Source organism: Myotis nattereri (assembly GCF_964212035.1).
Source record: "Myotis nattereri genome assembly, chromosome: 11".
Classification (NCBI taxonomy): Eukaryota; Metazoa; Chordata; class Mammalia; order Chiroptera; family Vespertilionidae; genus Myotis; species Myotis nattereri.
In genome coordinates, this window is record NC_138086.1 from 32,128,386 (window position 1) to 32,142,643 (window position 14,258).

The window sequence follows — 14,258 nt, forward strand, 5'->3', positions numbered from 1 at the left end:
TGACTCTTACTTACTTAAAGATTTGGCTCAGTATTTTCCCTCAAGAAGCCTTCTCTGGAGCTCCTTACCCCTTATTCTCTTAAGGTTGGGTTGAATGCACCCTATATTTTGCTATCATTGTGCGTTGTGCACACCTCCTTCCTGACACCACACTTGATGCAAACTACCTCTTTACTTGTCTGACAAGCCCATTTGATGGTCAGCTGCTGATAACAGGGCTGTGTTTTACTACAGCATCCCTGGGATATGGCATAGTACCCTAGTTCAGTGTAGAAACCCAATAAATTATCTTTGAATAAGTGAATGAATAAATGAGTGAGCCCAAAGTGACCCAGTTTGGGAGCAGGTATCACAACAAGCCTGCCTGAAATAGCCATGTACCCTGCCATCTACAGGACTACAGAACACAGCCTTCCCTCACCATTGTAACACATGCACACATTCAAATGTGTGTGCACATATATGTATATGTATATATATATATATATATATATATATATATATATATATATATATATTAACTCATTGAATACATAGATTGCAATGTTTTTCTATGAACTTTCAAGAAAATAAAGATATCCAAGTCACAGTCTCCAAGCCTACCTTTTCCTAAAGGGGATGATTCATGACTAGAAATAGCTGAAATACAGGTGATGCTTTGAAACAGCAATGCAAGCTGTCTACTGAAATGCAGTCAGAGGCGAGTGCTCAACTTTCTGACTGGGAAAAGTCTGAGAAGCTGGAAAACTCTTCAAAGGAAGAATGGAAGTGTTAATGACCGTCAGAGGCATAAACAAAAGTCTAAACAATGGGGCTGGGTACTTCAGTGTAGTTGAGTACAAGGTTCAGAGACAGGAGTCATAAAACATAAGGCTGAAAGGAAGATGGACCAGCATGAGGCCTGGCGCATAGTAGATGCTCACTAAATATCTGTGCAATCAATGAAGGCTAAGGAGCTTGGACTTTGTTCAGGAAGCAATGGGGAATTACAGAGGTTTCTGTCCTGGTGCCATAAGTAGCCATCACCTGCTCTATAGATCCCACCCCTCGCTCCTCCTACATCGCCTGACTATAAATGTGCAGGTGGGCACGGTGAGTCTCAGAGGGGAGACCTGATGACATAGGAGACCTCCTCAGAGTTGTGTATGTTCCAGGGAGGGGCCTCTCTGCCCCCCATCCCCACTGGCACCATAACCTTTCCCAAGCCCCTCCCCACTCTAAATGTACTCTGAGTTTGTCTTTCCCCAGCCCCACTCAATCAGACCAACCTCTGCCACCTGTGCTTCCTGCCTCTGCTCAGTGGTTGAGGGAGGGGGGCTAGAGGGAAGAAAACATTTTTGTATCATGGTGTAGCATTGTGGCAACTCGGGGGGGGCACAATGATTCAAGTAGAGGAGGTGCTTTTACAAAAAGCCCTGCCTCAGAAAATGCGTCCACTCAGCACAGGGGATACGCTCCTGATGGGGAGAGTAGCTGGGAGAGGTCTCTGAGGCTGGTCCCAGAAGGTCTTGCAGGCACCCTGACTCAGTGAACACCTCTACATCTCTCTGCTCCAGACTCAACTTCCCAGAATGCCAAGGGCCAAGGCAACAAAGTGGGATCTCATTCAGCTCCTCTCTAAAACCTGCCCTTTGACAAAGTACTAGCACATGCATTCATCAAGAACTCACAGCAGCCCCGTGGGAAAGACCTTGCTCCATCTTTTCCAATGAAGAACTAAGGCCACAGGGGCTATAAGTAGCATGAGGCAGGGTCTAGCCCACTCCAGCCCAACCACCACCAATAAACCCTTCAGATTTCACCGCCACTGTATTGCCTCAAGCCAAGTTGACTTCCTCTGTGAATTGGGGGTGACCTGACAGTGTCCAGATTACCATGTCCAGCTACATCTGGAGGTGGGGGGTGAGAAGCCAGGAAGGAGGAGGAAGGCGCTTAGGCTGCGCCAAGGGGGATGGGGAAGTGTGTGTGTGTGGAGGGGGGAGGAATTCTTGGCAGCCCCTTCCCACTGTGCTCCTATGCTGAGCAATACTTCGGGCCAGGGACCCGGCTCACAGTGCTCGGTAAGAAGCTGCTCCAGGTGGGAGGGAGGGTGGACTCTCACTTGGACGACCCCTGAACACTGGTCCTCAGGGAGTGGGCGCTGGAGCCTCCAAGGGGCCCAAGTCCGGGAAGGTGGGGTTTGCGCCTGGGTCCCCAGGGCTGTGTGAACACCGGACAGCTGTACTTTGGGAAAGGTTCCAAGCTGACCGTCCTGGGTAAGGAGGGCAGTTGGGGGTCCAGAGCGCTCCGTGGGGCAGGATGGAGTGAGGGGGGGGGGGGGTAGTTACCCAGCTCCACTGGGGCTGTGCTCGGAGGCAGGGTGACACTGGGTCGGGGACTCTGGGTGCTGGGTGCTGAGTGAGCTATGGAGTGCCCGCTGCGGCGGGAGCGGAGACCTGGCTGAGTCCGGGGCAGCAGCCGGGGGCAGCGCCTGGTTTTTGTCCCGGGACTCGGTGCTGTGAGCACAGATACTCAGTATTTCGGCCCGGGCACCCGGCTGACCGTGCTAGGTAAGGAGGGACGCCTGGGGGCCAGGAGGGCAGTGGGGAGGGTCGGGGAGACCACGGGGAGCGGCGCCTGTTTTTGTGCTGCGCCCAGAGGCTGTGAACCAAAACACGCAGTACTTTGGCCCGGGCACCCGGCTGACCGTGCTAGGTAAGCGGGGACGCCCGCCGGGGCGCACGCGGGTTTTTGTGCGGGGCTCGGGGGCCGTGACGGCGAGACCCAGTACTTCGGTCCCGGCACGCGGCTCCTGGTGCTCGGTGAGCGGCGCGGGGCGCGGGGCGCGGGCGGGTTTTGGTGGGGGGCTCCGAGGCTGTGCTCCGCGGGCGCCACCCTGACTTTCGGGGCCGGCAGCCGGCTGACCGTGCTGGGTGAGTGGCCGCGGGACTCGGCCGGTCGGGTCGGGACGGAAGGGGGCGGCTCAGGTCCCTCGCCTTCTGGGCACCTGGTCCCCGGCGCTGCGCCGGAGCCGGCCGGGCTCGGAGCCGGGAGCGAAGCGGGATGTGGCGCGGCGGGGTTTACGTGCGGGGCTGGGGCCCTGTGCTCCTATGAGCAGTATTTCGGCGCGGGCACCAGGCTCACGGTCGTCGGTAAGAATCGGACTTCTCTCCGCCCTCCCGCCCCAGCCCCTGGGGCTCTGGAGAAGGGTGGCGGCTGGAGCTGGGGCGCCGCGAGTTGTCCGTGGGTAGGGTTGGCTCTGTGAAGGGGGGATGGGGATGGGGGGGGGGCAAGGTCCGAGAACATGGGCAGAGTGTCAAGGGGGCTTTGGGTCTGTTTTTCTGGGGTATTTAGGGGCAGGGTGAGCGGTGGAGAAGAGGATTCTTTAAGCTCTGAGAGCTGCTAGATGGCAGAAAAAGACAGACTAGAAAACCTGGTCGGGGAAAGGGCGGGAGGGGTATCCGCTCCACCGGGGAGAGAGCTGGAGGGGCAGGAGAAAGTGGGAAGAGCTCGGATGGCCAGCCCCCTGCAGACCTGGCTCCTGGGAGGTGGAGGTGGAGGGTGCCCTGGACAGAGGAGGGGAAAGGATGACAAACAGTGGAAGAGAGAGGCCAAGATGATAGAGACAGAGAAACATGAATCAGTGAGGAAAAGAGCCAAAACAAGCCGGGTTTGCTGATTGGATTTTGAAGTGTGGACTTGAGATTAAATTGAAAACCCTTTCTGTCTCTCCTAAGCCTCAGACCCCTGGGGTGGTGGGGGGTGGTAGGGGGAGGCAGCACTCAGTCCTGCCATGGCTGGTCCTAGAGGAGGGACAGTAACCTCAGCCAACTGAGGTGCATTTACCCCCCAGATGGGTCCCCTCTCCCCCAGTCTGCAATCACTGTCCTCACACTAAGTACTCTACATAACAGTCTGGACCAGTGGTTCTCAACCTTGGCTGCACATTAGAATCACCTGGAAACCTTTTTAAAATCCAGATTTGGATTTCTGGGCCTCATCCTCCGGAAATTCTGTTTCTTTGTTACTAATGTTGGGGCCTCACCCTATAACAAAGCAGCCAAGGTTGAGAACCACTGGTGTAGATGGTGTGGAAGCTTATTTAACACAAACCCAATAACTGCAGATATTTTGCTGTGAGGTGAGGAAAATTCCCAGGAGGATCTTGGGCTCTTAGAGCTGCAAAGGGACCCTAGATGTCACCTGGTGATGAGAATGTTGAGGCCAGAGAGGGAAAAACTCTTTACCTGGATTATGTGATAACCACGAGCACTGTTGGTAGTTAAATTCATTGGGCTGGAGCCAATGGGGCCCAGCTGAGCTGCCCAGAGGATTCGCTGGCTGTGGGTGATCAGCCAGGTTGGAGAACAGACCTTGACTTTCAAGCCAGTGAACCCAGGTCTCAATCCCTGGCTCTATAATGATTGGTGACCTTGGGCATGTGTATCTGTGTGACCCTCAGTTCCCTCTAATATACAATATCATTAGCAAAGCCTACCACTTACTATCATTGTGAGGATCCCAAGGGAAGGCTCTTGTAGAGTGTTCAACAAAGGGTGGATTGCTGTAATTCAGTGCTTCGCTTCCCCACCCCTACTCACTTGATCACTGGGGAGGGCAGGAGTGGGTGAACCCAATGTCCTAGGAGGGGCAGGATTTGGCCTGTGGATAATGGAGTGAGGGCTGTGAGAAGTGGGTCAGGAACAGGCAAGCAGAGTATACACACACAGAAGCTCATTAGCACGCACACCTACATACATCTGGGCAAGCTACTCACACCTTACAGGGACTCACAAACATGGAGGGATAAGACCTACCCCCACTGCGGGGCTGTATTAGACAGTGCTTCAGAGTCACCAGATCCTGCTTCTGCTCGTGCTGCTCATCGCACCATGGGGAGCCTCACACATGGCTCAGAGGACATCTTTCATTTTGACACTAAGCACTAATAGTTTGCCAGGTGAGGGGTCAGAGGAGTGCATCTGTAGTTACCCTGGAGGCAGGGGCTTGGAGATGAGAGCTAAGTAACCTGGCTGTAGGCAGAAAGGCTGATGGAGCCGGTACTGCATGTTTTAGGATGTGGCCACTTCACACAGAGCGGGCTAGTGAAGACCTAGGGACTTGGTAGCAGGTAGCAGGGAGGAGGTCCATGGCAGGGAGCTGACATGACAGGACACAGGCTGACTCAAAGTGAAAATGTGGGGACACTTGTTAAAAAATTATTTAGAATTTCAAAATGGTGGCAGCAGCCATTAAACCAAGTGTGTGGTCCTTCTAAGTGTGGGGTCCTGTGTGATCTGTGGCTGTGCCCCCATTTTAGTAGAAGTATGACATCTCTGTTAGAAGAGCATTCCTCTATCTTCTAGGTGGAACTGGATTTTCATGAGAATGAGATTTCTTAATTTTTAACAGCATTGCCCAGAAACAAACACAATGAATGGAAAACAGTATAAAATAAACGGGGAATGGCCCAGAAGGAATAAGCCCGCCAATAGAAGGCCTTCACCTGTGGCCTGGAGGACACTGCAGACAGGCTTAGGACAAATTGTATCATGACAACTGGGAGCAAGAAGTTGCTCCGATGCTCTCAGATGCTCATTTAGGAAGCTTGCTGGTGGGAAAGATGCAACAGGTGGAAACAAAGGGGCAGAGAAGTTTGGAGAATCACTGAGTTGGACATAAGGGGAGACTACTCTCTGAGCTGAGGAAAACTCCGGGGTACTTGGAGGTGGTGGAATGGCTTGAATGACTTCATGAACCATAAAAAAAATGCCAGGAAACCCCAAAGCTCATGAGCATGTCATGATACAAAAGGGTGTCCTCACCTCAATGCATAAAAATGTGCCATTTGTACACTGTCATCTGAAGACAACCCCAGCTCCCAAATGATCCCCTTGTCCCCAAATCCCCTTTCCTCAGCCACTTAGATTCAGATATTAAAAACCCAACCAAGGACTATGCGTCTGAATTGTTATATCATTTAATCTCCACACACACCCTGAACAGTCTGTGTTGTGATTCTCCCTTCAGAGCAGGAAAAATGATGCCGAAGTCCTAAAGTCATTTCTGAGATTTGGATCCTGTTTTTTGGATTCCAATCCAGTGCTCTGTTTAAATAATTACTAAGTAATATGGTGAGAAGTAGACAGGTAGCTTTTATTGAGGGGGAGAAATGAAATAACATACTCAGACATTAGGCAGTGCCATTTATCATGCCACCTTGGGGGATGGAGAGACAGTAGACAGTGACACCCAAACAAACAGGACCTACTACATAATTTTGCTTTATGATGACCTTTCTTCTCGTCATACACACACATGCACATGCATGCACACACAGCCCCTACCAAACCTAGACAGCTCTCAGACCAGCCCTATTCCTAACCCCTCTCCCCTTCCAGACAACCTGAACAAGGTGAAACCACCCAAGGTCACTGTGTTTGAACCATCCGAAGCAGAGATCGCCCGGACACAGAAGGCCACGCTTGTGTGCCTGGCCACAGGCTTCTACCCCGACCACGTGGAGCTGAGCTGGTGGGTGAATGGGAAGGAGATCCAGAGTGGGGTCAGCACAGACCCTCAGCCCTACAAGGAGCAGCGCAACCACAGTGACTCCACCTACTGTCTGAGCAGCCGGCTGAGGGTCTCTGCCACCTTCTGGCACAATCCTCGCAACCACTTCCGCTGCCAAGTCCAGTTCTTTGGGATAGAGGAAGAAGACAAGGAGAATTGGGAGGACACCCGCCCCATACCCATCACCCAGAATGTCAGTGCTGAGGTCTGGGGCAGAGCAGGTGAGTGGAGCCTTGGAGGGTCAGGCAAGGAGGCGCCAGACCAGAGAGAAAGGGGGTCCAGGTAGAAGGCCACAAAGACCAAGTTAGACATTTTTTTTTTAAAAAAAAAGGAGTGGGATGGGAAGATGAGAGGACACCATGAAGAAGAACAGGCACCTTGGGCTAGTTCCTCCTCAGATCCCCAGCCAGCACAGCCTTGCAGCTGGGCTCCTTACTACTGGCCTGGGTGGCTCAGCATCTGTGTGGTGTGTCCCCATCCCCTTCAGAGCTGCCACGTGTATCTCATGAATTTCAAGGATGATGTGTCTATATTGGCACACAGGAAGGCAGTGCTAGACTCCTCTGGTCTGGGCCTGAAGTGTGCTGATTACAAGGCTGACAGTGTTTCATCTGCTCATCCACTTCCCTCCCTCTTCTTTCTTTCAGATTGTGGCTTCACCTCAAGTAAGTGACCCTCTGCTTCTTTCTCTCCTTCTCCCATGGTCTTTGGAACCAGAGGATGGAGAACCCATGGACCCTGGGAAGGGGCAGAGATATCTGCTTAAAAGTATGTTCTTGTTCTCATTTCCTGCCAACAGGTTCCTACCAGCAAGGGGTCCTGTCTGCCACCATCCTCTATGAGATCCTGCTGGGGAAGGCCACTGTGTATGCGGTGCTGGTCAGCGCCTTGGTGCTGATGGCCATGGTAAGGAGGAGGGTAGGGTGGGCAGGCAAGGTGGAGGTAGAGGGTGAAACATCACCCATGGGATAGGAGGGGATCTCAGAGCCTGACCTCAGCCCTTTCACCTCCAGGGAATTATAACTGGACTGGCAGTCTGGGCAGAAAGTATAGGGATCATTATAGAATGCAGCATTGAAGGATGGGGAGAATCAGCCTGCCCTACCCAAAATTGGGGCCAAAGTTGATCTCCTCTGACCCACTCCTACTGTTCATGACCCCTGGGACCCTGACAGTTTCCTCTCTTCTGCAGCTCAAGAAAAAGGTTTCCTGAGACCAGTTCCAGATGAACATCCTCAGACATTTTTAAGCCAAACCCTAGATTCACCTTCACATGCTTCCAGTCTGTGTTCCCAATGAAGGATTCTCTCCTCGCCCTCTTATCTCCTACCTATATAAGTATCTGCCCCTTCTCTCTGCTGCCCTGCAGACCAAGCTCCTCAATACTGAGTCTGAGATAAACTAAACCAATAAAAATGTTGTGCTGGACTTGGTAGTGTTTCATGAGTGTCTATGAAGTTCTGCCCTTCAAAGACCCACCTTCTGGTTGAGGACAGCATCACCTCTCAGGCATATGGAGTGACGGACTCTCCTCTCTGACCAATGCTACTTCCTCCTGTTCATCCTGGTGGAGGGTGGACCTTATAGTCCATATCCAGGCATTCTGTGCCCCAGTACATAGGGTTAGTCTGAGGGGTAAGGTGCTATGCTCTTGAAAAAGGATGAGCACAGGTAAGGACCTCAGTACAAGACAGAAGACAGGGCATACCTGTGGGTTAGAAAGCCCGGTCATTTCTCAATTCCAGATTCAAGTTTCATTTATTATGCATTCACGTTTTATCTGTGTTAACACCTCCATCTTATCTTATTTCTGGACTTCAGCACAAGATTTATTTAGCTCTATTCTGCATGTCTAGGTTAGAATCCTAAAGAAAGAACAGAGTTTAAAATGCTGACACGTGAAACCTAATTTCCTAGAGGCAGGACACATGGTGTCAGGCCCTCGGGGAGGAATAGAGACAAGAAGCAGGGTTCAGTGGGCTGAGGTGCTGTAGCCGCATAGCCCTTCCAATGGGCAACTTCACCTGAAGGGATGGAGACCAGGCCACCCCAAATACAGCACACTGAGTGCACCCACTTGGGTGGACGGTTACCTTACTCAGTAAACCCTACACGAAGGTTGCATTTACTGCACTAGAGGAGGAGGGAGCAATTAGAGAAAAGAAGGCAGAGATGGAGGGAGAGAATTCATGTGTAAGTTATTTGAGGCCAAATGTCAGTGGTAAGAAGGAAGTCTGAAAGCTAAGAAAGGGTGGTGAAGATGAAGTCCTTATTGATGCCCTGCCTGACTTCAGACTAAGGGCTGGGCACTGGCCCACGTGTTGTCCCAGTTTCCCTCACAACAACCCTAGAAGCAGGTATTAGTCTCCCTACTTCACAGGTAAGGAAACCACAGTCCAGAAATCAACTGACTGGTAAGCTGGGAAACACTGGCACATTCTGCTGAAGATTCAGGAAACATTTCCAAGTCAACACTAGGATGGTGTGATAGTCACACGGTGACACTGGAGCAGCTGCTCCCAAACTCTGATGCAGGACCCACAGCAAGAGTATGAAGAGACCTTGAGTCCTGCATGTATTTGTTTTCCAGTGCTGCTGTAACAAAGAACCACATCCTTGATGATTTAACAAAATATATTCTCTCATAGTCCTGGAGCCATAAATCCACAATCAAGGTGTCAATAGGGCTGCACTCCCTTCAAAAATTCTAGGGGAGCCCAGCCAGTGGCCAGTGCGACTCAGTGGTTGAGCATCGACCTATGAACCAGGAGTTCATGGTTCAAATCCTGGTCAGGGCACATGCCCAGGTTGTAGGCTCAATCCCCAGTGTGGGGCATGCAGGAGGCAGCCAATCAATGATTCTCATCATTGATGTTTCAACTCTCTCTCCATCTCCCTTTCTCACTGACATCAAATTATATATATGTAAAATTCTAGGGGGAAATTGTTTCTTGCTTCTTCCCATTCCTAGGATTGTGGCAGCCTCATTTCAACCTTCTGTCTACCCTCATCACTCTCTTCCCTATGTCTCTGTGTCTAAGTCTTCCTCTCCCTTTTCTTACTAAGGCAGAAGTTATTGGATTTAGGACACAAGCCTAACTTCAGAAGAATTTCATCCTGAGATCCTTAACATTTATATCTGCAAAAACCTTAGTTCCAAATTAGGTCACATTGGGTTGGCACAAATTAAGGGTGGACACTATTCACCCCACTGCACTGAGTGTCTAGGAACTGGAGGTGAGAGGATTATCTGAATCATCTCACATAAGTCAGAGAAGGATGTGGCCCAGGGCAGGGCAGGCCTAGAAAAATCATCACATGACTATAAGTTCCCATCAGTCACAATAATCTTTAGGTTTCTCTAATTCCAGTACAGTTTTGTTCTTATTGTTGTTGCTTATTTGTTTCTGTAATGGCTAAAAAAGTCCCAATACAAAGGAGACAGAGTTTAGGTCCTAGACCAGCACACACAAAAGCAGCACCTTCCATTCTTTAGGCATGTGTGGTGGTTCCTCTCAAGGGTGGGATAGGGAGATGAGCTGCTGAAGGGACAGTCAATGCCTCAGAGAGAATAGGGCATTGCGTGGGCCAGAGGGAATGGACTGGGACATGGGTGTTGAGAGATGGGGTATTGAGGGATGAGAGCGTTGTGGATGGGGTGTTGTGGGACTGTATGTTGGGAGATAGAGGTGTTGGGGAATGAGGTGTAGGGGGAATGGGGTATTGGGGACAGGGGCTTGTTCCAGCAGAGCTGTGAGGAGGGAGCTGAGCAAAAGTAGGGCAAACATCAAGGTGGAGGTGGGTTACCCTCACAGAAGAGAAATGGGGTCTGTGGGCTTGGTGACTGTCATCTTGGGAGTGCTAAAAGCAGAGGCATCAGCAGGTGGGAGGATGTGGGAGAAGTTGCTGGTTAGCACCTGTGGTTTGTCAAGGTGAGGAAGGAAGGAATGGCCTCTGAAGGATGAGTGACTCAATGCCGGAGACATAATAGAGGTGGAGAAAGTTACAAACTTCATCTGGTTCCCACCCAACATGCCACTTGACCCAAGGAAAGCTCCTTTCTTCAAATCTTTACAGCCATGGAGAATTAGTACTTGAGACCTCTCTTGAAGCTCATGTGTACAGCAAGGATGTCTCTCAGACAGCACAGCCCCCAACATTCCATGCCCAGGCACTGGGAAGTTATTTTATTCTGCATCTGCTTCTTTCTCTAGAATCTAAATGGGTCCTTCTGGACCAATTCTGGGCATGCCATCCATTCTTCCTCAGGTGAAACTGAGCGCAGATGGGTTAGATATAGGGCAGTCATCTCATTTATTGCACAAATGGGGATACTATTGAGAGGAAAATGAGATGCTGGGATAAGAGGGGTAAATCAGGACTGTCCTCTTAAGTGCCCAGGACACACGGACACTCCAGTAAAAGGGACCCTCAGGGGGTTTCTGGGCCCAGAGGTATTCCTGGAATGAAAGGCATTAAAGCAATTCCTCATCTACTTGGGCCTATCAAACTATTCCAACCTCAGGCTAATCTAAGCTTCATCCCATTGAGAAAATCTGTGGGCAGAATGTAGTCTAGGCACAAACTTCACAAGTGACATACAGTTCAGGAGTAGAGCCTGATTATTGATTGAAGAGACTTGAAGTCAAGCATCTCTAGAAGAATGCCCAGGGTCCCCCAAGTTATCACCATTCCATGGGGCACAACTGGACTCACCATGGTAGCACCCCAGGAGAGGAACCTCAACCCTACAGATTTTAGAAATTTATTCAGAAATTAGGAGACAGGAGGGATTCAACTGGTCATGTAATAATGGAAACATCCTGGTGTGTGTGTCGGGGGGGGGGGGGCGGTGCAGGGATTGGGATTCCTATGGGGAGAGGCTAGTCAAGTCACTGTCACTTGTCCAAAAGAAGAATTTTCCTGTCAGCATCAGTATCCGCCAGAGACCTGCAACCCTTCCTACTGCACAGCTCATGGCCAGGATGCATAAGCTTGGTCAGTGGTAATGGGGTTAGAAGAGGTTGGGCCCATCCAGAGACAAAGACTTTTTCTCTCTTAAGTAAATGATTAAGGAAGAGTAGGTAAGAGAAAGAAAAAAAAAAGGATTTTGATGATTATATAAAGAAGAAGTGGTACATATATACAATGGAATATGACTCAACCATAAAAAAGAATGAAATCTTACCATTTGTGACAACATGGCAACATGGATGGATGTAGAGGGTATTCTGCTAAGAAAAATTTGTCAGACAGAGAAAGACAAATGCTATAGACTTTCAATTATATGTGGAATCAAAAACAAAACAAAACAACAACAACCCACATGAAACAAATTAACAAACAAAATAGAAACAAACTCACAGATACAGAGAACAAATTGATGATCTCCAGATGGGAGGAGCATTGGAGGTGTGGGTAAAAAATGTTGAAAGGGATTAAGAAGTACAAATCACTAGTTATAAAAATAGTCATGGGGATATAAAGTACAGCATAGGAAATATAGTTAATAATACTGTAATAACTGTGTATGGTGTCAGATGGGTATGAGACTTCTCGCAGTGATCACTTCATAAGTTATATAAATGTATAATCACTGTAAACTAATATAATATTGTATATCAATTATAATTGAAAAATAAATTTAGGAAAAAGAAGAAGGATTCTGGATGAATAGAGATTGGGATAAGAGTAAGGGATCCTGATAGATACTAATCTCTCCATTTCCTGCCCTGAGCCATTTCCCCATCTTCCTCCTCCCAGGTGCCCCAGAGAATGGCAGCCCAGTGACCTCAGCCCAAGCAGTCTATGTAACACACAGCTTCGAATGTCCCATATAGGAGAAACTTCATGAGGTCTTTTTTCTTAGGGATGGATGTGGGAATGGAGAATTGGTACTTGAGACCTCCCTTAAAGCTATATGTGTACAACAAAAACATGCTCATACCTAGAGGTATTACATTTAAGGCTGTTAAGAGATGTTGATGGAGATCTCTGGAATGGCTAAGAACCCCATGCCAGTTTTAGCATTGCCACTGACCCATGGATGAATCAGTCATCTGTAGCCCCACTGACCTCTGCTTAAACTTTCATCACCAAGTTCCCTTTTACCATGTTCATGTGGAAATCACCCTATGCCATATAGACTGACAGTATAGAAGGCCACCAAGCCTGGGCAATTTTAATTACAATTAATTCTCATTATTTGTGGCAAACTCTCATCCTTTCAAAAAGGTAATTTGTGGGCCCTGACAGCCCACAATGTGAGACATCATCCATCCCATCTGGGCCAGGAGCACAAAGCACTTCCTACCTTAATGTAGGGTCAGACATCCTCCCCTCCCATCTGGACGACTTTCTTCTCTTGCACTGTGTTTATGGACCTGAAGTCCCTGGGTTCTTAACATGCCCTTCCCCTCTGCCTCTCCTTAAGTTGTATTGTGACAGTATTTGTTCATGCCCTAAATCACTTCTCCTCCGTTTCCATCCACAGTCTTTACCTCTGCTGCACTTGTACTTCTTGGGGAATATGGGGTCCCAGAGATGAGTGGATGGGTCTGTACATCAGCAATAAGGGCCTGAAAATGAGCCTCCAACTGTGGCTATTCCCACAGAAGTTTCATCAGCCTGCTCTAACTTATCTTTCCTCTGTGAGTATGAGAAGTGATCTTGATAGGAAGACTGCATTAGAGGGCTTCCTGTTGACCCCCTACAGCATCCTGGCCAGACTCGCTGACATAAAGAAGTGGCTTTTAGCCTAGTCGGTGTGGCTCAGTGGTTGAATATAGACCTATGAACCAGGAGGTCACGGTTCAATTCCCAGTCAGGGTACTTGCCTGGGTTGCAGGCTCAATCCCCAGTGTGGGGAGTGCAGGAGGCAGCCGATAAGTGATTTTCTCTCATCATTGATGTTTCTATCCCTCTCTCCCTCTCCCTCCCCTTTCTCTCTGATATATATATAGTTGTTGTTGTTGTTGTGTTGTTGTTGTTTTGCACTTATAGCTTTAAGGTAGGTCTCATGACCCCTTCTGATCAGGACAAGGCCAGTCCAGCAATTACACCTCAATCCTCTGCACCCTCACTACCATGGTGGGACTTGATCTTAACTGGATCTTGGGTGGTAAAAAAAACCACACACATAAATTTCTGTCTTGAATCCCTCCCCAGTTATGCTCAACTTGCCCTTGGACAGAAAACTCTTGACTTGTCTGGGTAAGCCATTTCATCACTATGAGGATTTTTGCCCTAATTGGGTGTCCATAAAGCTCTTTGTAGTGGCCCTCATTGGTCACAATGTTACTCCTATGAGAGCCCTTCCTAAGACACCTCCAGCCAAGCGTCCACAAATCTATGAGAGACAGAATCAGCAGAAGCTTCAAAAGCTTGAGTTTGCAGAATGGAAAAAGCAGGCAGTAGATAGGTGAGAACACTATATAAAGAATATGAACTTTATCAAAGACTCATTTCTAAGAATGAGAACAATTCACTCATGAGTAAAATTAGAGTAGGCCATTAGATTTCCAAATAATAGCCTGAACTATGCCAGATATCTTTTAAGATAAACCTATGATAGTGTTGTGCATAATAATATAAAGCAGATTTGTAAATCTTAAAGAAATCTAACAAAATGCATGTTGGCATTACTATCAATTAAAATAAAATCATATATTTCCCTGTAATCCTATAAAGGAAGAGAAAGAGATGTA

General features: G+C 48.8%; 1 gene segment (V, D, J or C); it reads left to right on the top strand.

Moving 5' to 3' along the window:
* Positions 1-1,875: 1,875 nt before the first annotated feature.
* Positions 1,876-7,765, top strand: LOC308527362 (T cell receptor beta constant 1-like). The segment is given in 7 exons: positions 1,876-1,895; positions 2,131-2,255; positions 2,638-2,694; positions 6,381-6,773; positions 7,200-7,217; positions 7,352-7,458; positions 7,745-7,765.
* Positions 7,766-14,258: the final 6,493 nt, after the last annotated feature.